Below are 26,376 nucleotides of genomic sequence, written 5' to 3'. Positions count from 1 at the left end.
TGGCCTGTCACTTTAACTTTTTCCTCTATCTTTGCCTTTGTATTAATTATTCTAAGCTAATTTGATCTTCACCCCATCTACTAAATTTTTATTTAAAAGACCTTGTTTTAACTTCAAAATGAACAGTTTCTTCTTTACAGCAATCTTTATACCCCTCCCCTGGACATATTTTCCCAAATATTTCCGAGATTTTAATGTTTAGACTGAACCCTATATTTAACTGTCTACTCTGGTGTTTCATTATTTAGTTGGTTGAATTTGGTAACTCTCTTTCAAACTGGTGGGGTCCTGGGCTAGGGTTGTAGCTCAGTAGTAGAACGCTCACCTAGCACATATGAAGCACTGGGTTCAATCCTCAGCATCACATAAAAAAATAAATAAAGGTATCGTGTCTATCTACAACTAAAATTTTAAAAAAAAAAAAAAGGTCCTTTTGGTTGTCCACTCATTTGTAGGTGAGGGTCTAGATTAGAGTTACATGCTGAGAGCTGGCATGAACTTCCTCAGCCCAGTCTAACTGCTTCAACCAGAAATTCACTGTATTCTGATAATGAATACAAGCCTCTGGTTTTATTGTTTCTCTGAATTTATATTTCTCCTCAAATTGATTTTGGGAGAAAAAAAAGTGAATATGTGTGTTTTCTTGTCTGTGGAATTTGAAGTCATTGAGTTTTTTATATGCCGCATGGAAATATAGATTTTTGAATCTGAGAACACAGGAAAAAAAAAAAAATCAACACTAGTAGGGTACAACTCTTTCAACACTTGACAGATCAAATATCTGGAAAGATGTATACAAATAATAATATTAATCTAATAGCTATAACTCAAATCTCATTCCCTAAGAACAGAATATTTAATTCTAAATCTTACCTACCCCCTGTGTCAAAAGGAAAAAAAAAAAAAAAAATGTCCGCTGTTATAAATATCAGAGCCCTGTCCTTCCTTGCCCTGTCCCACTTGGAACTTCTGTATGCTTCACTTCAATGCCAAGGTTTTGTTACGGATTGGTTTTTCCATAAAACCATTTTGGGCCAATTGGTAATTTCAAGGTTTTGTTTGTTTAAAGTCTAAGAGTCCAAACTTTCACAATCTATTAAAATCTGGCCCTAAAATGACAAACCTAAAAGCCTTATTTTTCTAAAGCCAGTATTCCTTCTCAGATTGAGTTGCCAAAATACCCTCTGAACTTAGCTGTACTGATGAGCTAAGAATACTATGCTGTTTTAAATACCTTTGTCTTTAAGACTAGTTTGATACAAATACTTTTTTTCAGATACATAAAGCAATAAAGCCTCATTAATAAAATATTGTCTTTTAAATGCATGTAATAATTGATCAATCCATGTTCATTACACTACATTCTACTGTATATCATAATGTAATGAGTATAACTAGGCTCTTTGGATCACTCTGATTTCATAGTGAAATTTTTAAAAAATAGCTTTTGCTGAGACTGTGAACAGAAATCCTATCCACGTTTTCTCTAATGAAGTATTCTGCCTTCAGTTGCAGGTGTGCTAAAACAGAGTATGTGAAACAGTTGATGTGATCAAAGGATGAAGACAGTATTTTGACATACTATAAAGTTGAGATTAGACTACATTGTACATAGAATAAATGAAATAAAACTGTCACATAAATTTTTTTTAGATTTACTTCTGTCAAATGCAGTACATAATAAAGAAAGGTGAGTATTATCAGAAAGCATTTTCTTATGCTTTTTGTTTTTCTTACACCTGCCATGTTTTCCAAAATTGGGCATTTAATTCATCTCTTAACTGGTCATTCCCATAATTGTTAGCTTAGTCAGTGCTTTTCTTATCAAACCCCTTTTCAATGAGTAATATGTCCCCTTGTATTGAGCTATCTTTCTGATAATGCATTAGAATCTGGGGTGTTTTATTTTTTGCTTTGTTTAGTATATTTTCACGTTCATGTTACTTTATTCAAGTTAATAAGTGCTCGCCTTAGTTTTCTGGTTACTTGGTGTAAAAATCATCCCTTGTAGCTTTATGGTTTTTAAAAAACATGTTAAGTATTTATGAACTATGAGCCTTCATAATGTCACTGTCTTGCCAGATCAGACACTATAACTTGACTAATACTGTACTGACCCTACTCTACCTCACCTACATGAACACATGACTCCTATTATTAATTTTCCTAAATACTTTGGGTCTACAAGATTCTGTAAATGCAGTGCTAACACTAACAATGGTCTCTGTACATTGGCAATAGCGGCAAGAATGTTAATACTGGGCCTTTCAACAACTAAAACAATTTTTTCAAATTGGCAGTTGCAGAATTGTGGAGTGTTTTCACACAGATCTTTGGCTAATGCAATTAGCAATGTTTTGCATGTACTACTTAATAAATCTTTAATCATTAGAAACAAAAAAGGAAAAGCTGGGCAATACAGGGGTTGGTTTGCAATACACTTGCTTCTCATAGTCAACCTGGAGCAAGCCCATTAATGGTCCTATCAACAAACATTTTTAAAATTCCATAATCATTCTCTGGAGCAAAGCCCAGGGAGCCAGCTAATTTTTACTAGGATAAATAAACAAACAAACAAACAACAACAACAAAAAAACCTGGCCTCCCTGCCCCCAGAAGAGGAGATAATAAAATACTACTACTAAACTAAGAAACTGAAGGAAAACATAAACATAAATGAAAAAAACACAAAGATACTGAAAAATGAAAAAAAAACTTATAAGAAAATTGTCTGTAATTCTATGCTAGCACATTGACAGAAAGTACAAATTACCAGCATTAACTCAGTAAGGATGGAAAACCCAATCACCATGAAATTTTTAAAAAGTGAGGGGTGGGGGATTTCTAATGTTACCCTTTCAAAAAGCTCCAGGCATGGGCTGGTGGTACAACACTTACCTAGCATGTACACAAGCCTGCATACAATCCCCTGCACTAGCACAAAAAAAAAAAAAAAAAAAACCTCAGGCTTTTCCATAGGCCGGACCACAAAGAAAGAAAGCTTTCTCAATTCCTTTTACAAAAGTAATTCACTATTTAAAACAAAACTTCACAAAGATGATTTAAGCAGACTACAAAACTGGTTAATTATGAATCCTATGTCAAATATTTATAAATATGATCCATCACTTAAAAAATAACAGTGATACCCACCCAGGTACACACAGAGAAAGAGATTCTAGAGTTTAGATGTCAAAATCCTGAAATTCAACACTTATTTTCTATTTAAAATAAACTGTTTAAATTGGAATACTTTTGTTAACAGTTAAAAAAAAATACAAACAGGATCGGACATTATTACCCTATAGTATTATTCTACATCTCGTACAACCAGAAAAATGATAAAGTATACTCCATTTATATGTGTCAAAATGCATTTTACTGTGTATATAACTAATTAGTTAGTTCTAATTAGAACAAATTTTAAAATATATTAAAGAAAACTAAAAAAAAAAAAAAAAATACAAATAGGAACAAGGCACTAATACATGCACAACATGGATGACTCTTAAAAACATGCTACCGTGAAAGAAGCCAGACCCAAAAGACCACACATTATAGGATTTCACTTATATGAAATGTTAAGAATAAGCAAATCTCAGTGACTTAGGAGGTTGAGACAGGAGGATTGCAAATTCAAGGGCAGCCTAGGTCATTTAGACCCTGCCTCAAAATAAGTAAAAAGGACTGAGGGTACAATTCACTGGTAGAGTACCCCTGGGGTCGGAGCCCCACTATGGCAACAAAAAAGAATAAGCAAATCTACCCAGACAGAAAGTAGATTAGTGGTTTCTAGAGGCTGAGGGGCAGGCAAAGGGGGTAGTGATTGCTAATGGATAGTGTTTCTTTTGGGGATAATGAAAATGTTCTAAAATTAGTGGTGATGGTTGCACAACTATTAATCTAATAAAAACCACTAAATTGTACATTTTAAAGGGCAAATTTAATAACAGCTTTATCTCAATAAATCTGTTTTTAAAATGCATAAGTATATGCAATCTTAAACCAGGTCATGTTAGAACATGTGTTCTGGGATATGGGAATTCTGTCATTACACTTTATAACAAAAAGACATTAAACACTATGGTAAAACACTAGAAGTAGTCCCTCCAAAGTAAAAATTAAGAAGAATACCATTATTATTTAAGATTGTATGAGAACTTTCCGGGCATGGTAGGACATGACTGTAATCCCAGCTAAGGCAGGCAGATCCCTAGTTCGAGGCCTGGGCAACTCGGTAAGACCCTGTCTCAAAATAAAAAACAAAAGAGGTGTGGCTCAGTGACTGTGTGCTTGCAGGGCAAGTGTGAGGCACTGGGTTCCATCCCCAGCACTATAAAACAAAACAAAATAGAACAAAAATTAAAAGGACTGAAGGTGTGGCTCAGTGGTAGAGTGACCCTGGATCCAATCCCCAGTGCTGGAGCAGAGGGATTGTATGAGAACTGATAACCAAAGCAATTAAGGTAAGGAAATAAAATGCAAGACATAATTATCATTGGAAAGAAATTACACTTATTTACATATATCTAGGAAATCCAAAACAACTGAAAAACATCAATATGAATTCACAAAACATGCTAATACAAAATTAATATACTTGGCTGGGCACAGTGGCACACACCTGTAATACCAGCAGCTAGAGAGGCTGGAGGATCTCGAGTTCAAAGCCAGCCTCAGCAGAAGCGAAGGGCTAAGCAAGCAACTCAGTGAGAAAGTGCCCCCGAAATCAATCCCTGGGACCAAAAAAATAATAATATACTTGAAGATAGAAGTTTTCTTATATAATATTTAAGAATGAAAAATCCCTCTGCTGAGAATAATATATAAAGAAACCAAGCTTGCTTTTGAATATGTTGGATCAATAGTATTCATTTTCTCTTTCTCTTTTTTTTTTTTTTTTTGGTCCTGGAGATTGACCCTAGGGGCACTCAACCACTGAGCCACATCCCCAGCCTTATTTTGTATTTTATTTAGAGACAGGGTCTCACTGAGTTGCTTAGTGCCTCGCTAAATTGCTAAGGCTGGCTTTGAACTCTTGATCCTTCTGCCTCAGCCTCCTAAACTTCTGGATTACAAGTATGCACCACCGCACATGGCTTATTTTAATTAACCTCTATCAAAACCTACATACATTTTTATTATAAATTAACTGACCTTACATATATAGAAATGCTTTCAGACTTCATTCTATTCCATTTGTCAATATGGCTTTGTACCTGTTGTTTTAATAAGCTTTGATAAACAGAAGTGTAAGTCTTCCAACATTTGTTTCAGGATTGCCTTTGACATATTTGGCCCTGTGCATTTCCACCTAAATTTGAGAACTGGTCTATCCAAGAAAAGAAAAAAAAAAAAAAAAGAGAGAGAGAGAGAGAGAGAGAAGTGAAGAAAAGGAAAGGCAGTACCTGCTATCCTGTTGGGATTTTGATTGGAACTGCAAAGAATCTCTCTATCAACTCAGGGAGAATTTACATTTTTTTTTAATATTTATTTTTTAGTTGTAGTTGGACACAATACCTTTATTTTATTCATTTTTATGTGGTGCTGAGGATCAACCCAGGGCCTCGCACATGCTAGATAAGTGCTCTCTACCACCCCAAGAACTGACATCTTTACACCAGTGACATTTCTAGTCCACGAGCATCATCTCTGTTCCCATTAACTGAGGTCTTGTTTCCTTTCCCTTAGTAACATTTTTATTAAAAGTCCTGGTATGCTTTGTTGGATTCATATCAGAGAAATTCTTTGACCTTATTATAAATTTTACTAGTTTGTAAATTTGATTTTCAAATTGTCTGTTATTAGTAAAAATACAATTGATTTTTGCCTATCAGTATTTTTAAATGTACATAGCACAAAAATACAGATTAAATAATTAATGAAATAAGCCTTTTTTTTTGGGGGGGGGGGGACAATTCTAGGGATTGAACTCAGGAATGCTCTACCACTGAGCTATATCCCAGTCCTTTTTATTTTTTATTTAAGAAAGGGTCTCACTAAACTGCTGGGTCTGGCCTCAAACATGTGATCCTCCTGCCTCAACCTCCCAAGTCACAGAGATTACAGGTGTGGGCTACCACACCTAGCCACACTTTTTAAATGTCAGAATAAATTTAAATGAAGCAGAAGGAAATAAGTTTTAACCATAAGAGCAGAAATACAAAGAACCAATAAAAAGAACTATTTGAAAAATATAATAAATACAGGCAATTACTGGCAATATTAATCAGAAAAAATGAACAAATTAATGAAATTAAATTTTTAAAATTTCATCAAGGAAACCTATAGTTTATACCAATATCCTTGAAATTGCATAATTTTCTAGGAAATTGTTCACTCTGTATAAATGACCAAAAAAAAAAAAACACAAAAAAAGCCATAAAGATATCCCATGGAAGCAAAAAAAAAATTATCAATAAATCAAAACCAAAAATATCTACTCACAAAAAAGAAACCAAGTATAAACAGTATCACAGATGAGTTCTATCTAATGTTCAATAAACAGATTATCTGTATTAAATGGACCTGTTTCAGAAAAGAGGGAATACCTCCCAATTCATCTATGAGATTAGCTGAGCACAGTGGCATGTATCTGTAGTCCCAGCTACTAGAGAGGCTAAGGCAGGAGGATCAATTAAACCCAGGTGTTTGGGGCCAGCAAAGACAACATAGTGAGCCCCCATCTCAAAAAAAAAAAAAGACTCATAAGATTAACAATATAACCTTGTTATCAAAACCAACACAAAGAAGCCAGCACAGTGGTGCACACCTATAATCCTACTTACTTGGGAGGATGAGACAGGAGCACCGCAAGTTCAAGGCCAGTCTGGGCAATTTAGATCCTGTCTCAAAATTTTAAAAAATAATAATAAAAAATTAAAAGCTGAGGGTGTACCTCAGTGGTAGAATACCCCTGAGTTCAATCCCCAGTATGGGCACCAAAAAAAAAAGAACCCCACAAAGACTACATGAAAAAGGAAAAGTATATGCAATAACCAAAGTATGCAAATATTCAGGGAATCCAAAGATAGTTTAAAATAGAAAATCTATTAATATACTTCATCATAACAATAGATTAAAAGCTTTAGAAAAGTTCAACTACTGTTCATGATAAAACTTTAAAATGCTAAACAGAAGAGAACCTGACTTTAAAAAATATATATTTCTACCCTCCCAAAAAAAAATAAGTTCACTATAATATCATATGTAATGACAAAACATTAGAAGCATCCCTAAGCAAGGATGCTCATTATCAATGCTCTACTTAACACTTTATTTAAGGTGTTAGTCAATAAACAAGAAATGGGAGACAAAAAGGAATGGGAAAGAAAAAATAAAACTATTATTCACAGATATAACTACATAGAAAATACAAAAGAATTATAATTGATATTACTCCCACATTTCACTGAATCTAAAGATACCACCAACTGTAAAATAAGCCCTTATATTTTACACAACTAAGGAAAAAACATTAATTTTTCTGATACTATTGTTCCCTTATTATCTAGGATTTTCATTTTAGACATATCAAGACAATTCAAATTTAAACAGAATTTATCATACCTTGTACATATATAAAAGAAAAGTATAAGCCAAAGAAATTTGTAGGGTATTCCTAAAACTTCACATTCAGCATCCTAGAATGGATTACTTTCTACTCAAAGCTCTCCAACTGTTCCTAACAAAACTGTCCTCTGCCAACCAGAGTGTTAGGGGATGAAGCATTTCTTAAAATGCTCCATTATATCTATGGGATTTTCTCTCAAGGCAGACACCCACTTAGCAATTTCATCTGTCTTCAGTTGTATTGTTTGGCATGAAATAAAACGCGACAATGGGCATACTCTAAATTTAAAGTGATGACAAAATTAAGAGCCCTAACCAAGTGCATGCCCAAATAATGATAACTGCTGCCTGGATAACAGTGACTACAGGGCACCATCAACTGGAGATTTGATTTCAGAGATATTAAAATGTAGGGAGGAAAGTGTATCTATGAAACATGGTCATGGGAGTTCAGCAACATTAAATGATCGATACACAGTGTCCCTTATACATCAGCAAAAATTGAATAGAAATTACAGGGCTGGGGTGCAGCTCAGTGAAACAGCATGTACAAGACCCTGGGTTCAATCCCCAACACTAAAAGAAACTCTTATTCACAAAGATAACCAAAATTACATAGTACCTAGCAAAAAAAATCTATTGAGAGTTGAGCAAGAACTCTATGAAAACAACACATGTCCAGATATAAACATCAACTCTACTACTTAATATATCCATATGAATTTATATATTTATCCTATAAATTTGATGCAAATGCAATAAAAATCCAACCATTTTTCATAGAAACTAAAAAAACAACCCTAAATAAGCAAAGGGAGGAAAATAGCCTAAATAATCCTGAAAAAAATTAAGATTTAATTATAAAGCTACCATTATTAAATCAGGGTGGTATAGAGATAGCCAAACAGATCAATGAAACCAGAAGAGATAAACTAAAAACAGATGTGTATATGTGAGAATACAGTACATCGTAGGAGTTGGGAAGAAAGACTAAACTACACGATAAATCCATATGAAAAAGACAAAATTAGATCCCTATACCACACAATAGAGAAAAAACTCCAGAAGAATTAATGACCTAAATATTAAAAGGCACAGTATCATTATTACCTTGGAGTAAGAATTCCTTGAAGACACTGGAAAACACAAGCCACAAATGATTTTAAAAAAAAAAAAGTTGTTTTTGTTCTACATAAAAAGCATTCCTTAAACAAAACTAAAAGATAAGCCACAGACTCGGAAGATATTTTCAGTGTATAACTGTGAATCATTAGTATCCAGAATATCTACAAATCAGTAAGAAAAAGCAACAATCCAATAGAAAAATGAACCAAGGATACACACGAGCAATTCACAGAACACTCAAATGGCCAATAAACGTGGAGGAAAAAAGGTCAACCTCAATAGTAATCTAAGAAATACAAAATGAAAACAGCAAAAAGATAGCATTTATACCCAACAGATGGGGAAAAAATTGCAAAATCTAATCTTTTGGCAGTGATCTGGAGAAACAGGCTCATACACAGCTGGTGGGAGTGTCAAATGGAATAAAATTTGGCATTCTGGCAAGTCCCAGTAAAGTTGACAATGCACAGACTTCTTCAATGTAGCAATTCTACTTCTAATACAATCCCAAGAGAGAACCCCGTATAAGGATATTCACCACAGCACTGTTTGAAATTGCTGAAAACTGCAAACAGCCTAATGTTCCCCTTATAGAAAGACAAATAAACCCCAGTAAGTAATATCAATGTACTAGATCAGTAATTTTCAAAGCTGTCTTGTGTCTTGTCTCAGAACCCCTTTAAGCTCTTTAAAATTAAGGACCACAGTAATGTATCATGTAGTTCATCTCTATAGAGATTTATTATGTTAGAAATTTAAACAGAAATATAGAAAACTAATTGACAAAATAAACATACTATATGTAAACATGAAAGTATTTATTTAAAAATTTAACTATTTTTCAAAACAAAAAATATATTTAGAAACAAAGTAGTTTTTTTTTTGCAAATCTCTTTAATGTGTGGCTTAATAGAGAACAGATGGATCACCATAACTTTTTCTGCATTCAATCTATTGATCATGTGTCATGTAGCCTCTGCACAGTACTTGTATGATGTACAGGAGAATGTGGGTAAAAAAATCAAATAATACTATTATAAAAAATACTTTGATCTCCTGGACCTTCTGTAAGACTGTTAAAAGAGCTTCAAAAATCCCTGGAGCACATTTTGAGAACCAATAAACTAGATCCACATATAACATGGATACATCTCAAAAACACTCTTCAGTGAAAATAATACATAAAATGAGGCACACAATATGATACAGCTTACATAAAGTTAATACACACAAAAGCAATAACTTGTTTGGGTACATACATTTTAGGACAGTGGTTATTTCTGGCAAAGACAGGAATGGGATAAAGATGTGTGAAATTTTATTCCATTAAACTAAAACAAAATATGAAGCAAACACACCACAAAATATATTAAGATTTGTTAAATCTGGTGACATTTGCTTTACAATAATTTTTAAGTGTTTCATAATTCAAAACTTTTAAAACATTTTTAAAAAGCCTAATGACGGTATATTTCAAAGCTATCCAGTTTCCTTATATTTCCCTTTGATTACAATACAGTTATAAAATAACCAAATTTTATAAAATGTTGTTTGGAAAAACAATTTGACAAGAATAAGAAGAGGCTGGCCATATTCCAATCCGACAAGGAGTGAGGATGGGGTTACACAGCTCCTGGTTTTGACCTGTTATCCTAACAACATAGGTGTGCCTTAATATGAATACCTTTGGTCAAAGAACACATTGACTAGATAATTTATTTTGAATAAATTATTCAACTACATAAAATTTTCTGCACCCAATAATTGAGATAATTGTTTTGGGAGACAGTGATCATATTCCAGGAACCATTTATGGACAAAGATAAATGAGAAGCTGTCTATATTCACAGTTTAGGAAAAAATATAAACACACAGGTAAAATACATTAGATTAAATGCTAAACTAAAGATGTCCACATTGTTCTTGAGACAGAGAAGAAAGACTGAGCCTCGAAAAATAATGGTGCCATTAACAGAAAGAAAACAACAAACAGGTGTTTTAGGGGCTCCATGTGGAAAAAATATTTTTTTCTATCAATAATATTGGGCATCTACTATGTGCCAAATAAATTTGGATTCATCCCTGTTGAGACAGTTTAGACACCTGTGTGGATATAGTCAGTAAGCAACTGCAATTTCAGATGAAAAACTAGGAGAAAAGGTGGGCATGGTAAGGGACACTGAAACTAGGGGAGAAGATTTCAGAGAAAAATGGGTGGAGAATTGACCTTGAGGGAAATACCACCATAGAAGACAGAGAAGGCACAGAGTTTGTGAAACATAACATTTTTATATGACAGTCATTAAGATGCTGTGCAAGGGCTGGGTTTGTGGCTCAGCAGTAGAACACTTGCCCAGCATGTATGAGGCCCTGGGTTCGATCCTCTGCACCACATAAAACATAAATTAAAAAAAAAAAAAAAAGTCTAACTACAACTAAAAAATAAATGTTTAAAAAAAAGATGCTGTGCAAATTTCCTAATTTGGGAAATACTGGATTTAGGAATAAGTGGGGTGAAAACAAATGAAAGTACTGGTGAAAGAAAAAAAAAAAAGACAGGTGAGGGTTTTGCAAGTATGAGCAAATTTAGGAATATTTATAAAGAGAGGGAAAGGCTCCCGCAGAGTTAAGAGGGTAAAGATGCAAGAGAGCACTATTGACAGAGAACATCCCAAATGAGGCAGGCCAGGGTGGGGGCAGCACAGCAGGGCTCCAGGAAGAGCTGTTCTTCCCGAGGCAAAAGAAAAGGAGGAAAGCCTAGGTAGAGATAGAGGAGAAGCATCAAGTGGAAGGAAGGGAAACAACTGTTTACATCAGATAGCCATTTATCGTTCTCAGTTAAGTAAAAGATTAGGTAATCTTTGCTGAGGGTAAAGGATTTCAAGAGCCATACTGAAGAGTTTAAGGGGGGGGGGGGGGGGAGTAGTAATAGTAGTAGTAGTTTGGAATTGCCAGTGTGCACAAATAATACAAGATAATCAGTGACAATACACATGTAAATGGGTTTGGAGAGTAAGCATTTACAAAAAGTAGGGGAAAAAGTTTTTGAAAGCATGCGTAAGCACATCTTTTGAAATAGGAAATTGGCATCTATCTGGGAAAAAAATTAAAAACGAACATCACATTTATCTAAGATGGTTGGTTAAAAAGGTGTTCCATAGTCGGTTTTCCAGATTATCAAGGTTTGCCCTTTAAGGTAGAAAGAATTTTACTTTTAACCATTTCTGATGGAAACTAAACTATACACTCATTTGTCGTCTTAATAATACAAAGTGAGTCTAATTTAATCTTAAGCAGGAACATTCACTATTGTACTGTCTAGCTTTACAAAGAACTGATTCTTTAAAGCTTTTTTAAAGAACTTTTTTATAGGTCGTCTCTGCCTTTCCCACTTAAGACATAAAAGCCATTGGTTTTCTAAGTTTAAGTTTACCTTTAGCACCTCAACAACCACAGCCCACCTTAGCAACCTGCTTCTTAGTCAGCCTCATGCCATGCACTCTCCCTCAGGCTTCTAAACCATGGTCCTTATGATAAACTGGAGACTCTGGGTCCTTCCACTCCTCTCATGGAGCATCACTACTCTCACCTGTTGCAATCTAGGAAAATGGAAAAACTCAAAGTGAATTCCTAGGCTACTTATAGGTCTACAAAAAATTCTAGTAAACATATTCCCCACCTGTGCATGTGGGTTAGTCAAATATTAATCAAAACACAAGCAGGAAGGCTTGGCTCAGCGAACAGCCTTAGTTACCCTCTGAAACAAAACAGCGGTCACTTTCACGGGGGGGGGGGGGGGGGGGGGGGGGCAGACTGCAAAAAGATCTCTTCGGGGCTGGGATTGTAGCTCAGTGGTAGAGCACTCGCTTCGCATGTGGAAGGCACTGGGTTCGATCCTCAGCACCACATAAAAATAAAATAAAGGTATTGTGTCCATCTACAACTAAAAAAATATTTTTTAAAAAAAGGTATCTGGAAGTCCACTATCTTTTTTATTTTTTTATTTATTTAATTTTCCACCGTCTTTTTAATAACCACTTTTTCAACCTACTTTTTTCAAAAGCGTCTTAAAATTTTTATCGTTAAGAACACTTACAGGGTCATTTCTCATTTCGGCCAAAGTAACTCAACAGCGCTAGTCCTGTAATTTTCAACCATGGTAAATGAAATGGTAGAACCTCCTCTTTGTTTTTCACAGAAATTCTAACAACTGAGCAAAAGGTTTCTCGGGGTGAGAGATTAGGATAGAAAGAAAGATCACTCAAAAAGTGACAAAATCTGCTTAACTCCTGAACATCCCTGCAGTCGTCCTGATAGTGAAAACATTGATCGACTTAACACTGGTTATTTCTCAACTTTGAAACGTGTCCTAGTCCAACGGACTATAGAGCGCAGCTCCAGTGTGTCATCACTGAACTAGTTGAGGGCTCCTCCGCCGCGTCCCCCACTGAGCCTAAGTCCTGCCACCTGGCAAGCAAGCGCCCCCGCAATCTACCTTTTCTAGCCCGATTCCTACCAACTCCCCTATCTACGCCATCCACTTCAGTCAAACTGTAAAAGCCGTTTTCTGAGGCAGATTCAACCTTGAAACGCCCTTTCTCCACCCCCTCGGCTACCTAACAAAGTTCTACCTTTGTTACCTCAAAATGCCACCTACTTTAGGAACCCTTCCCTGCCTGACGCTCCAAATAGAAACCTTGCGTTCTCTTCAAGTCCAGGAATCAATCGAATATGCCTTCCCCGCAGCACTTAGTACATTTCACCTAGTGTCATCTGCCTCTGAACCACGAACTTCTTGCAGCCACCGTGTACAAGAAAAAATTTAAATTTTTTCTTAGCAACTAGCACAGTGTACACGGGGTTCTGAGTTTACCAGGAAAGTTGTACACTGCGCAATCAAAAGTACTTCAGGGGATAGAACATCATCAAACTTTGCAACTAAAGAAATCTAAATATCTTGACGGGAAATTAAATACTACACCACATTATGCTGTCCTTCAATAAGAAAAAACCTTCTGCCCTTATTCTTCAACTTGAAAAAATACTACAAACATCACTAATAGCTTAAATGCAGCTTTTCAAGAAAACTGTTTCCACAGAAATGAATACAAAAGATTCCTTCAAAATCTTACTCTTCCTCTTTCGTGCTCTGCACTTTTTCACTATTGGTCAAGAGTGGTGAGAACTTTCCCATCAATTTATAATTTCTTTATTCACATACTCGAGAAGGCAATGATTTAGCGTGAACAACCGCATCGAAGTCACCTTCTCAGCCTTGTATGACTTGACTTAGCCAAAACAAAATTTCCTGGAGTCCTAAGGCAGCCAACCACACCGGCAGCCCTCAGGTAGATAAAAGAGCCATGTTTGGGGCCAGGGGCGAAGAGAGAGAGATGGCTCCGGAGCCCGGGCAATGGCCGCCTGCAGCAGCTCAGCTAAAATGCAGCGGAAACAGCAGCCAGTCACGGGGCTGAGGGAAGCAGGGCAGGAAGGTGGCGCTGCGGCGGAGCGCCTGGAACCCGAGCGCCCATCATGGCGGCGAGGGCAATGGCCGCCGTAGGGAGCGAGCACGCCCCTCCGCGCGCACACGCCGCCGCACCCGGCCTCCGGTGCCCGTCACCGGCACCGCGGCCTCCGCCGCCCGCTCTCCCACCCCCCCTCACGGGCTATAGCGGAATTTTCTCTCCAGATACCGCTTTCAAGATGGCGGCTCCCCCTCCCGACAACCCCCTCAGTCGTTCCCTGCAGCAGGCGCCGAGCCGCCGCCATCTTGTCCCCCGTCCCTCCCCCCCTCGCCGATATTTACATAGCGAAAATCGGCCCGGCCGGCCTGCGGCCTTCACCTCACGCCTGCAGCCTTCGCCTCCTCGCCAGGCCTCGCCCCCGTGCGGTGCCCCGGGTCGGCCGCGGCGCCCACCCGAGACCCCTCAGCCGCCTCCCGGACCTCCGGGCAAACCTCCCCCAACCCCGGCCCGCTTACGGAGAGCGTCTCCGCCGCCGCTCGGGGCATCCGGGCTCCTCCCCGGGCCTAACTGCGGCCTCCTCGGGGCCTGCTCGGCGCCGCGCGCCACGCCGCCCGGCCTAGCGCGGGAGGGCGCCTTGCGGGCCGCCGACCAGGCCGAGACCAGGCCGCCGCGCGCGTACTAGGCCCCACGGCCGCGGCGGCGCCCGGGACTCACCGGACGGGCGTGCGGGCGGTCGGCGACGGTGGCGGGTGCTGCAGGCCGGCCTTTCTCTGGAGCACTGGGCCGGGCTCCGGCTGGTGGGGCGGGCGGAGGGAGGGAGGAGGGGCCGAGCTCGGAGCTGACAAAAAGCGGCCCAGCTCCCCGGCACGGGCCCGCCGTCAGCACGTCACGTCACCGCCCGGGAGAGAGACCCAGGAAAATGCGGAAGGGTAGATAGGCCCCCTCCTCCGCCCGGTGGGTCCCCCTGGCGCCCCGGGTCGGCGCCGCTTACGCCCCGCAACCGGGGAGAACAGTGGCCTCGCTGCGCGGGGTCTCCTGCGGCCTGAGTCTCCGTGACAGCGCCCCCCTTCTTTCCACCTCCTCCGCGCTCCCGCCCGCCGCCGCCAAACACGCGCCGCAGCCGCTGCCTTGGCCGTAAAGCCCGCGCGGGGCCGCGGTCCGCCGAACCCGCGGTGAGGCAGGCGGCCCGGGCCGCCCCCCACCTTGTTCGTGGGCCGCGGCCGCCCCCCGGGGGCCTCCCGGGAGACCTACCGCCTCTCCGCGCTGGTCCTGGCCGAGGCGCCAGCTCGAGTTGTTTGCAGGCCCTCAGACCCCCGCCCGCAGTAAATGTGTTTTCTTCATCCCCGCGGCTGGGGAAGAAGATAAATTTAGCAACCCCCGACGTCCCCTGCCTTCCCTTTAAAAAAAAGAAGGAAAGAAAATCTTTGAAATAAAATGAAAATGGACTTGCCAGTCTAAAATGGGTGTGCGGGCACGAGGGGGAAGAAGGGTTACCCTAGAGCAACTACCAAGCTCTTTAATTTTTTAGTAAATAAGCATTCAATCAGAGAGCCAAACTGAATTTTATTAGGTGTGTGGGGGGGTGAGGAATAGGTTACATTTTGAAACGGGTTTCGCACATCGCAAAAAGTAGGAATTTTTAATGGTATATTTTATATATACCTGTGTTTCAAGAGTTTAGGAACCTATGAAATGCAATTCTGGTATCATTGTTTCATAAATAATGCATTTTCCACATTCTTCCATATATATCTAGGAAGTGGCAGAATAGGGTAGGGATTTCTTTTTAACTCCTTAAACAAGCCTTTTAAAAGTTTAAAGAGATGGGCGGGAGATAAAATGTATGTGATTGAACAAAGTATTGTCAACTTTAAAAAATGTGTCGAGTTTTCCCCAGTTTAAAATTTTTATACTGTTTCTATACTGAACTAGGGACTCAGAGACTATGTTTAAATGTTACCAAGAAAAAGTGTAGTCTGTGTTAATCTGGAATCCCTCATGCTGTTACAGCGCTAAATGCTAAAGGCATTTTTATACAATAAAGAATACAAAATTAGAAAGCAAGTAACATGCTGACGTGAAATCTCTTTAAATTCAGAGAAGGCTTGAATTTTAGTGGCCTGTCACAAGGCTTTTTAAAAAACTCCCAGGGTGCAAATAGTCCCTTCTCTCAGATACTTTACAGTCATACAATGCTTTCAAAAAGGAAAAACAAAAGAAGCATAAGAAGAAATCTCTGGGAATGGTCATTTTTTCCTCTCAGGGATTGAGTGAGGGTTTTTTTAGTGATCAAATTTCCTTTCAGATGTGATAAATGATAACATATCTTCCTAACTGTAGGAAATTCCTTCAGGCTGCAATAGTCTGTAGTTACAGAAAGGTAAATAAAACTAAGTAACACTGTTTCAAGTAAAATAAGAAAGCCGGGTGAGGTGCACGTGCCTGTAGTCCCATCTAGGCGGAAAGCTGAGGCAGGAGGATCACTAGAGTGCAGGATTTGGAGGTAGCCTGGGGCAACACAACGAATCCCTGTCTGGTCTCAAAACACTCGGGTCAGGGGCGTGTTTGGGAATCTAAATCAGCCTGGGGTCAATCAGCACCGCCAAAAGAAATACACATGGGCATGTGCGCAAGCGCACACGCGTTCAGAGATTAGATCTCATTGTGTTGACCAAGCTGGTCTTGAACTCTTGGGCTCTAGAGATCCTTCCTCATCAACCTCCCCAGTAGCTGGAACCACGGGCTTGTGCCATGCCAGACTGTGATCACTTTTTATACAAAAGGAGAGTATAAGTAGGCAAGTGCCCTGGGTTAAATTAAGGGGAAAAAATGTTTTGTTTTTTTTTAAAGTGAACGTTTGCCATTGTGGTGTTGCATGCCTGTAATCCCAGTGGCTCAGGAGGCTGAGGCAGGAGGATTGCAAATTCAAAGCCAGGCTCAGCAACTTAGGGGGACCCTGTATCAAAATAAAAACTAAGGGCTGGGGATGTGGCTCAGTGGTAAACTGCTCCTTAGTTCAATCCCCAGTACAAAAACAAAACAAAAAGTGAATGACTGAGGGAGTAGCTCAGTGGCAGAGCACTTGCCTAGCATGTGCAAGGCCCTGGGTTTGATTCCCAGCACCCTACACAAAAAGGGGTGGGGTGGGGAATAATTTGTACTTCAAATCCATTTATGGAAGACAGTAAAGAGCATTGTTAAACAGAGTGTTAAAAGAACTGTGATTTTAAAAAATTTACTGGAAGTACACTTAATATTATGATAAAGTGAAAATGCAAAGGCAGTGTGAACAACAGAAATCATTTGGTACTATAATTTATACAGTTTATGAAAGTACAGTTGGACCTTGAGGCCACCTAAGATCACTGAAAGTATTTGGCAATCAAGCACCAACTGATTAAGCTCAGACATCTTACAGTTTACCTGGGTCTAGATACTTTCTATCATGGTTTCAGTATTAGGGACCTACAGAGTCCCTGGGGGTAGGCAATAAATAACAAAGCCTCAGTGCATGCCTTTGGGGTACTTGAATAAGGAGGCTGTATGGCAGAATAACAACATTCTTAAGTGCTTTCATTTTCTCACTTAAATAAACACACAATAAAAGGAAAATTTAGCTAGGGATATTGAGAGCAGAACGGTTCAAAAGCATATGCTATGAATACAAAATAGCTGGTTTCAAAGCAGTCAAAAGAATTTTGATGGTGTGCTAAAATTTATTTGTTCCTTCAGAGCTGTTAATGTATATCACATAGTTAAAAGCATCTACTCAAGGTTTTGACAGTGTTTTAATAACTTAACTAAAAATCTCTGACATATTTATAGGTGCTTGAGCCAGAAGCAACACAAGACTTTTCAATCATTTTTCCAAAGAAAGATTAGTCAGAAAAGAAGCTGTCGATTTGCAATCCCCATCACTCAGTGATGGGAATCCAAATAGGAAACAATAAGTTATTGGTCTATGAGAAAATACAGACCCTGAATAAAATTATGATAATGCATTATTTTATTTTTTGTTTTGTTTTTGTTTTGGCACTGGGGATTGAACCCAGGGCATTTCACCACTGAAGTACATCCCCAGCCCTTTTTTATTTTCTATTTTTATTCAGGGTCTCACGAAAAAAAGTGCTGAGGTAATACGTTATTTTATATCCCAAAGGTTAAAAAATATTTACTTTCCCCTAGAAAGGCTCTATTTCTATTGATCTAAACATGCCCTATAAAAATTAACTATATCTGATACCTAAATTTTATTTAACATGAGCAAGTTGTATCTTCTGTTGGAATTCAATTGGCTATAATTAATGCTAAGTAAGAATTTTTAATCTGAGTCTTTAAGCTGTACACCTTCCCCAAGGAATGTAATTTTAAAATAAATAATGACTGACAATTAGGTGATTTTCAAGCAGTATTTTTCATATGACTCATTAACTAAATAAGACATTGTTTAATTCCTGAGTATCACGAATGGCCAAATTCTACCTCAGGGATTATAAATCACAGGACACAGCAAACAGACTAGCTCTGGTAAAGAAATAAACATCAATACTGAGGTCTAGAAATAATGAGCAGCAGCAGGGAACACCCCTGGTGCCCAGATGGGGGCCTCTACAATTTTCCATTGAAGGAACCAGGGCTCCTTGGAGAAATTACATGAGTCCTGGGCTGGAACAAGAAAGTACAAGATGAGCCAGGAACATCTCATACCAGAAAGCAAGGGAAAAAAAAGTCAAAGCTTACTAGGAATGTGTCAAAAGGTCTCAGGAGCCAGTTTAAAGACTCCAGCTGGCTAACATTGAGAAAATTTGAATGTCAAAAGAACAATAATTGCTGTGGATTTAAAGAATGGATATGTTCATGAATTTATGAGACTTCAAAAAATGATCAACTAGTGATAGTTGCACAACTTTTTAAATGTACTAGAAACTAGTGGCTTGTATGTATACTTTATTTTTTTTTAAAGAGAGAGAGAGACAGAGAGAGGGGGAGAGAGAGAGAGAACTTTAACATTTTATTTTTCAGTTATTGGCGGACACAACATCTTTGTTTGTACATGGTGCTGAGGATCGAACCCCAGCCGCACGCACGCCAGGCGAGCGCGCTACCGCTTGAGCCACATCCCCAGCCCTTGTATGTATACTTTAAAATGTTATTTTGATGGTATGTGAATTATATTTCAAATTTTTAAAATTATCACCTTTGGGGAGTGCTAGGAAACCCACTCATTACTTTGAAAACTGGTAACGGAAAAGATGAAGCACTTAATCCTATAAGAACTATTCGTCACACTAACCACATCATTCACAAAGGAAAACTTTCTTGTAATAGTATTCTGATACTTGAAGAAGGCCTGATAGAATTAGAAAATCACCATTTTGCAACCACTAAATGAATTAATAATAGATCTTGGCAACAATAATCAATGGCTGCTAAGCAGAAAGGCATTCAGATATATCCTCATGACAGAAATACACAATGCCACTAGCCAAGAATGAAACAAACCCAAGCTAGATCAACACTCTCGCTCTACCAATTTACAGGAAATATAGGGGACAGAGAAATATATTAATGAAATCCATAGGGATGTGAATCACAAAATCCAGTTGGGAAATTATAGGGCAAATGACCTACTTTCTTTCACAAAGAAATTATAAGAAAAAAACTGATGGGAAAACCAATAGATTAGAAAAACCTTAAAAGATATGTCAATTAATTGCAATGCAGGAACTTCATTTCAATTTTAATTCAAACAGGCAACTTTAAAAATTGATGAGACAATCTCAGGGATGTGAGATTGTCACATGTGGATGTGGATTGTTGTCAACACTGACTGTATATAGGTTGATATAAACAAATTATTAATTCATTAGGTGTAGTAATGATGTTTTGATTATATCTAAAAATAAGTCCTTATCTTAAAGATATAAGAACAAAATATTTGTGGATAAAATGATACAATATCCAAAATAGCCTTCAAAATAACACGAGGTTGGGCTGGGGATATAGTTCAATTGGTGGAGTGTTTGCCTCGCATGCACAAGGCCCTGGGTTCAATCCCCAGCACCTTAATAATAATAATAATAATAATAATAATAATAATAATAATAAATAACAACATGAGGTGGAAGAGAACGGAACAGGGGAAGAGAATAAAGTAGGTAGGGCATATAAATGAAACAAGATGAGCCATAAACAGACATAGTAGAGACTAGATGATAGGCATATGAAGATTTGTTATATTATTTTCCTTCTGTATATATCTGAAATTTTCCACGGTAAATTTAAATATATATGTTACACACACACACACACACACACACAGAGAGAGAGAGAGAGAGAAAGAGAGAGATTACCTTCAAATTTCAAAGAATCTTTGAAGTAGACAGAGCATTGCAGATATTGGTGCTTCCTTTCTCACTTTTCTGTGGATCATACAATACTACTTATTTTCAAAAATTTAGCATAGTCAAGCAATAAATAAATAAAACTAGACCATATTTTTTTTTCTAATTTTGAGACAGGTTCCTGCTAAATTACCCAGACTTGTCTCAAATTTGCAATCCTCCTCCCTCAGCCTCCAGAGTCATTGGGATTACGGGCATATATCACCACGCCCAGCTAAAACTAGACCCCTTACAATTAAGAAAACAGCCATGTTTTCCAAATTTGCAAGGGAACAACACCTTGCTAAAGATGAAGGTTCACAGGCCCCAACTCCTAGAAATTCTGATCTGGTAAGTATGATGGTTAATTTTAATGTGTCAACTTGATTGAGCTAAAGGATGAGCAGATAAAACATATTTTGGAGGTGTGTCTGTTGTCTGTGAGGACATTTCTGGAAGAGATTAGCATTTGAATTAGTAACTAAATAAAGAAGACCCACCTTCACCAATGTGGGTGGGCATCATGCAACCTGTTGAGGCAGAAATAGAACCAAAATTTAGAGGAAAGGCAAATCATCTCTCTTCTTCTTGAGCTAGGACATCTATCTTCTCCTGTGCTCACACATCAGAGTTCATAATTCTCAAGCATATGAACCCAGACTGAATTAAACCACCGGTTTTTCTTGTCCTCCCACTTATAGATGGCAGATCATGGGACTTCATGGCCTCTCTGAGCACTGTTTTTCTATCAAGAAAATTCCCCTAATAAATCTCCTCTTATATAGCTTTTGCATATAGTATTGGCTGTTTCTCTGGAAAATCCTAATACAGTGGAATGGGATAGGGCCAAGGAATATGTAATCTAATCGGAAGCTCAGGTGATACTCAGACAAGTGGTCCATATACCAATGACACTTCAAGAAATATTAATACATCCTAGGGGCTTTGGGTATAGTTCAGTAGTAGAGTGCTTGCCTAGCATGCAGGAGACCCTGTGTTCAATCCCAACCACACACACAAAAAAGAAAATATTAATGCAGCCTTGTAAAAAATATTAAAACATCCTTATAAATGCCTCTTTGCCCATATCTATAAGAATTTCTCTTGTAAGTATAAAAAAAGTAAAATTAGCTAGGTGTGGTGACATACACCTATAATCCAGTCACTCAAGAGGCCAAAGCAAGGAGATCACAAATTCAAGGCCAGCCTCAGCAAATTAGTGAGGCCCTCAGCAATTTAGCAAGATCCTGTCTCAAAATAAATAATAAAAAGGTCTGGAAATATGGCTCAGTGATTAAGTACATCTGGGTTCAATCCCCGGTACCAAAAAAAAAAAAAAAAAGTAAAATTGCTATTTATGGCACATTTTCAATATTACTCTCCAAAAGTACTATACTAATATATGTTCCCTCTAGCAGAATAAGAGAATTCCCAATTCCCCATTCCTTGGTCAACTCTTAACAGGCTCATACTTTAATTTTTGCTAATCTGATAAGTGAGAAATGGTGAAATCATTTTTCTTTACATTTCCTTGGTAACAAAGTTCATGATATCTTTGAATCCTTGCTATGAAAATCCTTTCCTCATCAGAGAATTGCCTTGGAATACCTTTGTCTGTTTTTCTATCAAGTTGTCTTTTTTTATTCATTTGTAAGAACTACTTTATATATTCTTGAATATTAATCCTTGGCTTGTTACAAATATCACTTCCTGGTTTGCTGCTTGTCTTTTAACTGATTTTGGCTAGAATAGTTTTTCAACTTGCACATCACCAAGTTAATTAAAATAACCTAGGGAACTTTTAAAAAATACCATTGTCTGGGTCCTACTTCCAGAGATTCTAATTTTCTCTGGGTGAAATCTTAGCATTGATATTTTTTTTCAAAAGTTCTCCAAGTTATATATTTTTTAAAAAAATTATTTAGTTGTAGATGAACACACAGTATCTTGATTTATTTTTATGTGGTGCTGGGGATTGAACCTAGTACCTCACATATGTGAGGCAAGCACTTTTATCACTGAGCTATAATCTCAGCCCCAAGTTATATTAATGCATGTCAAGCTTCAGAACCATGAATTTGGTGTATTACCACTAGAATAGGCTAAAGAAAGTAGAGTACATCATCACAAGTAGTAAGAATATTTTTTGGTGAAGTTGTTTTATTTTATATACATAGAACTATAACAGGTCATAGTGTAAATTTTCTTTTTTACTACGGGTAGGGGTCAAACTTTTTAAAAGTCTTTGGTGCAAAAAGGTCAGTCATAGCTGTGCCCACATGCCTTACAGGCCTCCAGGAGGATTAAAGACCATCTCCACAGTCGGGCATAGTGACACATGTCTGTAATCTCAGCGACTTGGGAGGCTGAGGTAAAAGGATCAAAAATTCAAGGCCGGCCTCAGCAATTTAGTGAGGCCCTGTCTCAAAATAAAAATAAAAGACTGGGGATATAGCTCGATGCTAAAGTGCCTCTGGGTTCAATTGAAAAAAAGAAAGAAAGGAAGAAAGAAGGAAAGAAAAATGTCTCCAACATCTTCGTTAGATTTATTTCTGTGTACCTCATAGGTTTGTTGTAAATGAGAGATTTTGTTCTACAATAGTTTCTAACTGGTACTGCTAATGTATAGGAACAACCATAATCCCTTATCCAAAACCCTTAGGCCAGATATGTTTCCAAGATCAGATTTTTCAAATTTTATAAAACATTAAACTTAAAAAAATAAAAAATTGAAAAAAATTAATATTTAAAAAAATTTTAAATACAGTGCATTTGTTGCATATTGTGTAATACTGTCAGATTCTGGGGCAGCACCCAAGAATCAAAATACATTAATATTTCTATAATGAATATTATAAGCATTTTATTAAGCAGAATCAATTAAGACTGTAGATAGACTAAGAGTCTTACTGCCAAAGGAATATCGGCACACACAAAAAAATTGGTTTCCAGAGTTTTTTTAATTTTAGAATTGTAATTAAGAAATTGTGGGCTGGGGTTGTGGCTCAGTGGTAGAGCGTTCACCTAGCATGTGCGAGGCCCTGGGTTCGATCCTCAACTCCACATAAAATTAAATAAACAAAATAAAGGTATTGTGTCTAACCAAAAAATAAATATTAAAAAAAGAAATTGTGAGCCTGCAAATTGATGCTGTATTCTGTAGCCTTGCTGTTTTTTTCTTATTAGTTGCAAAGTTTGAACATTCCCTCCAATTTTATGAAAATAACCATATTCCCTAAAAGTAATAGCAATTTTAACTTTTCATTAGCTATTTCACTGTGACTTTTCTAATGTATTTCTATAAAGTGGTTCATAATATTCTTTAGCAAGTTTGGAACCTTTACTGTTTCTTTCAGTGTCGCTATTTTCATTCCTATTATTGCCTATTATGCCTCCTATTTTCTCAACTAATCTTCCAAGTGATTAGCTCATTTTTATTCTTTTAAATTAATATTTAATTTTTGTTGGTTTTTTTTAACATTATACATTCATATTTACTATTTTCTCCCTTCAATTTTCTTTGAGTTTATTAATGTTGCTTATGGAAGATTGGTAATTATCCCCCAATATCTTTCTCTCTTTCCTTCATTATAACGGAATTTTAATTGGACACAGAGCTTCACAGCTAATATTCACATTTCCTGGTCCCCTTTGCCACTAGCTGTCACTGTATGACCAAGTTAGTTCTCACTCCCATAATGGGGAAAGAGGTGTTGCATGCCTCTTCAGGGTCTTGTATTTTTAAAATTATGCATGCACTCCCAGGCTCTTTCCCACTGTTTGATTGCAAAGTGATGAAAACATGATAGTGCTGCTTGGGACATGCAAATGAAAGGCTTATGTTGAGTTTTGCACAGATGCTTGCCAACCCTGGACCTTCCACCAACCACAGGATTAGTTCATAAGAAGGAAATACAGTTATGTCTTATTTAAGTTTCTAGACTTTGGGGGTCCCATTGATAAAAGTACTGAATCTATACCCTTTTATCTTTCTTTTCTAAACACTTACATCATTAGTTATAAATACCTTTTCTCCTCAAATAAATGCATTTTATTTTATAAATGCACTTTAATCTTTTTCTAAGTACCACTTTAGCTGTATCACATAAGCACTGATAAATTCTGCTTTGCTACTATTACATTTTAAATATTTTTAAATTTTCATTTTAATTTCTTTTTTAACCCAGTTATTATTTTTAAAATATTTTAAATATCCCTGCAAAGGCAGATGTGATGTTGTATGCCTGTAGTCCCAGCTACTCAGGAGGTTTAGGCAAGAAGATCGCTTGAGCCCAGAAGTTTGAGGTCAGCCTGAGCAACAGAGTGAGACCCTGTCTCAAAAAAAAAAAAAAAAAAAAAAAAAGCCGGTACTACTGAAGCAGGAAAAGGTTGTGTTTTCATATTATTTATATCAAAATTTGATTTTTTGAAACCAGAGAATGTGCTTGAAATCAGTGCTGCTCAAACGATCTGCAGTGAAAACCAAACTTTTTATTTTTTTCTTAGTTAATTTATGAACTTTATTGATATTTTCCATTTCTTTTTGCAATCAGCTCTTCTTGGTCCTGACATTTTAATCAAATTTAATTAAACTTACTTCTAAGGATTATTTTCAGATTCTCAAGCTGCATCTGAGAAGGTGAACTTCTTGTAAAAAGGAACAACAAAGAAACATCATAGTGCATTTTTCTACCCACCTATGTGCTGCCTATAAAACCATATCTTACAGTTAAAGTAAAAACTCAGTAAAAATAGTCAACATTAGTATAGTGTTTAACAATATAATAATATTACAGCAGCCTGCCATTATCATCAGGGGATACTTTTCCAAGATTGTCCAGTAAATCTCTGAAGCCATAGATAATTCCAAATCATATATTACATATATGTATATATATATTGTTTTTCCTGTACTTATTGCACACCATGGCCATAACTTTTACAGTTTGAGGTACAACAGCAAAATTAAGACTAGCTTTTAAAAATTTTTCCAATCTACTGTACACTGGTATTTCTTTCTGTATACAAAACATAATTAAAATAAGTTATTAGAAAAACAAAATTTTAAAATGACATACAAAATACGAAGCTAAATTTTTTACTAATAAAGACAGCAGACATAAAATCATTCATTCAAATGTTATAAAGTTTTCTAAACACATTCTCTCAATTTCTATATTTATCTTTGTCACAAACGAGTAACAAAGAGTTCATTGACTGGTATCACTCCACAAATCATATTTGTAATAACATAGGCTTACATAATATGTATAACATAAAATATTATAAATAACTAACTTACATAATGACCCTTCAGTTAACAACTTTTGCCAAAGTACCTCTTGAAAATTATACCACCTTTTGAACAAAGGTTCCTTTTTTATCCCATAATGACTCCCCCCCCAAAAAAAAATTAATATACTAAAAGAACTTGTAATTCAACATTACACTTTAAGGCAAAAATATACTCACCAATAACAGGACATACGAATTCCTAGTCAGAGAATATCATATGGAACACATTTGGATTGTGCCCTGTGCTTGAATGAACCACAAATGTTTTCTGCTTATTTATTTCTTTTAGCACACAGACATCAAGCAAAAGAAATAAACACCCCAAATTGAGAACAAAACAGGAAGAAGCAGCTGGCAGAACTGTGGAAAGTTTTGTAATTCTCGCAAAGGTGAGGCAAGCCAAGGACACAGCAGGAGTCTGACTGAGTAAAATTAAAGTTTCAGTGTAGTCTGAATTGTGCATACAAGATTTCTAGGTGCCTGGCAACAGAGCCCCCACTTTTGGTGATATCATCATATAAGGGAAAATTCACATG

General features: G+C 37.3%; 1 protein-coding gene across 5 annotated transcripts in view; it reads right to left on the bottom strand.

The window, feature by feature from the left end:
- The window catches only part of Zfx (zinc finger protein X-linked), a 68,265-nt gene extending 42,173 nt beyond the window's left edge, over positions 1-26,092 (bottom strand). For 3 of the 5 annotated variants that reach the window (XM_027927330.3, XM_071606693.1, XM_071606694.1), the window contains exon 1: positions 14,877-15,189. The gene's annotated coding sequence lies outside the window, so the exon portion shown is untranslated. Of the gene's footprint in view, positions 1-14,677; positions 14,736-14,876; positions 15,190-26,017 lie in introns of those variants that run through there. The other 2 variants (XM_071606687.1, XM_071606688.1) reach the window with 2 other exon arrangements.
- Positions 26,093-26,376: the final 284 nt, after the last annotated feature.

Source organism: Marmota flaviventris, chromosome X (assembly GCF_047511675.1).
Source record: "Marmota flaviventris isolate mMarFla1 chromosome X, mMarFla1.hap1, whole genome shotgun sequence".
Taxonomy (NCBI): domain Eukaryota; kingdom Metazoa; phylum Chordata; class Mammalia; order Rodentia; family Sciuridae; genus Marmota; species Marmota flaviventris.
This window is presented reverse-complemented; position numbering and strand designations above follow the sequence as displayed.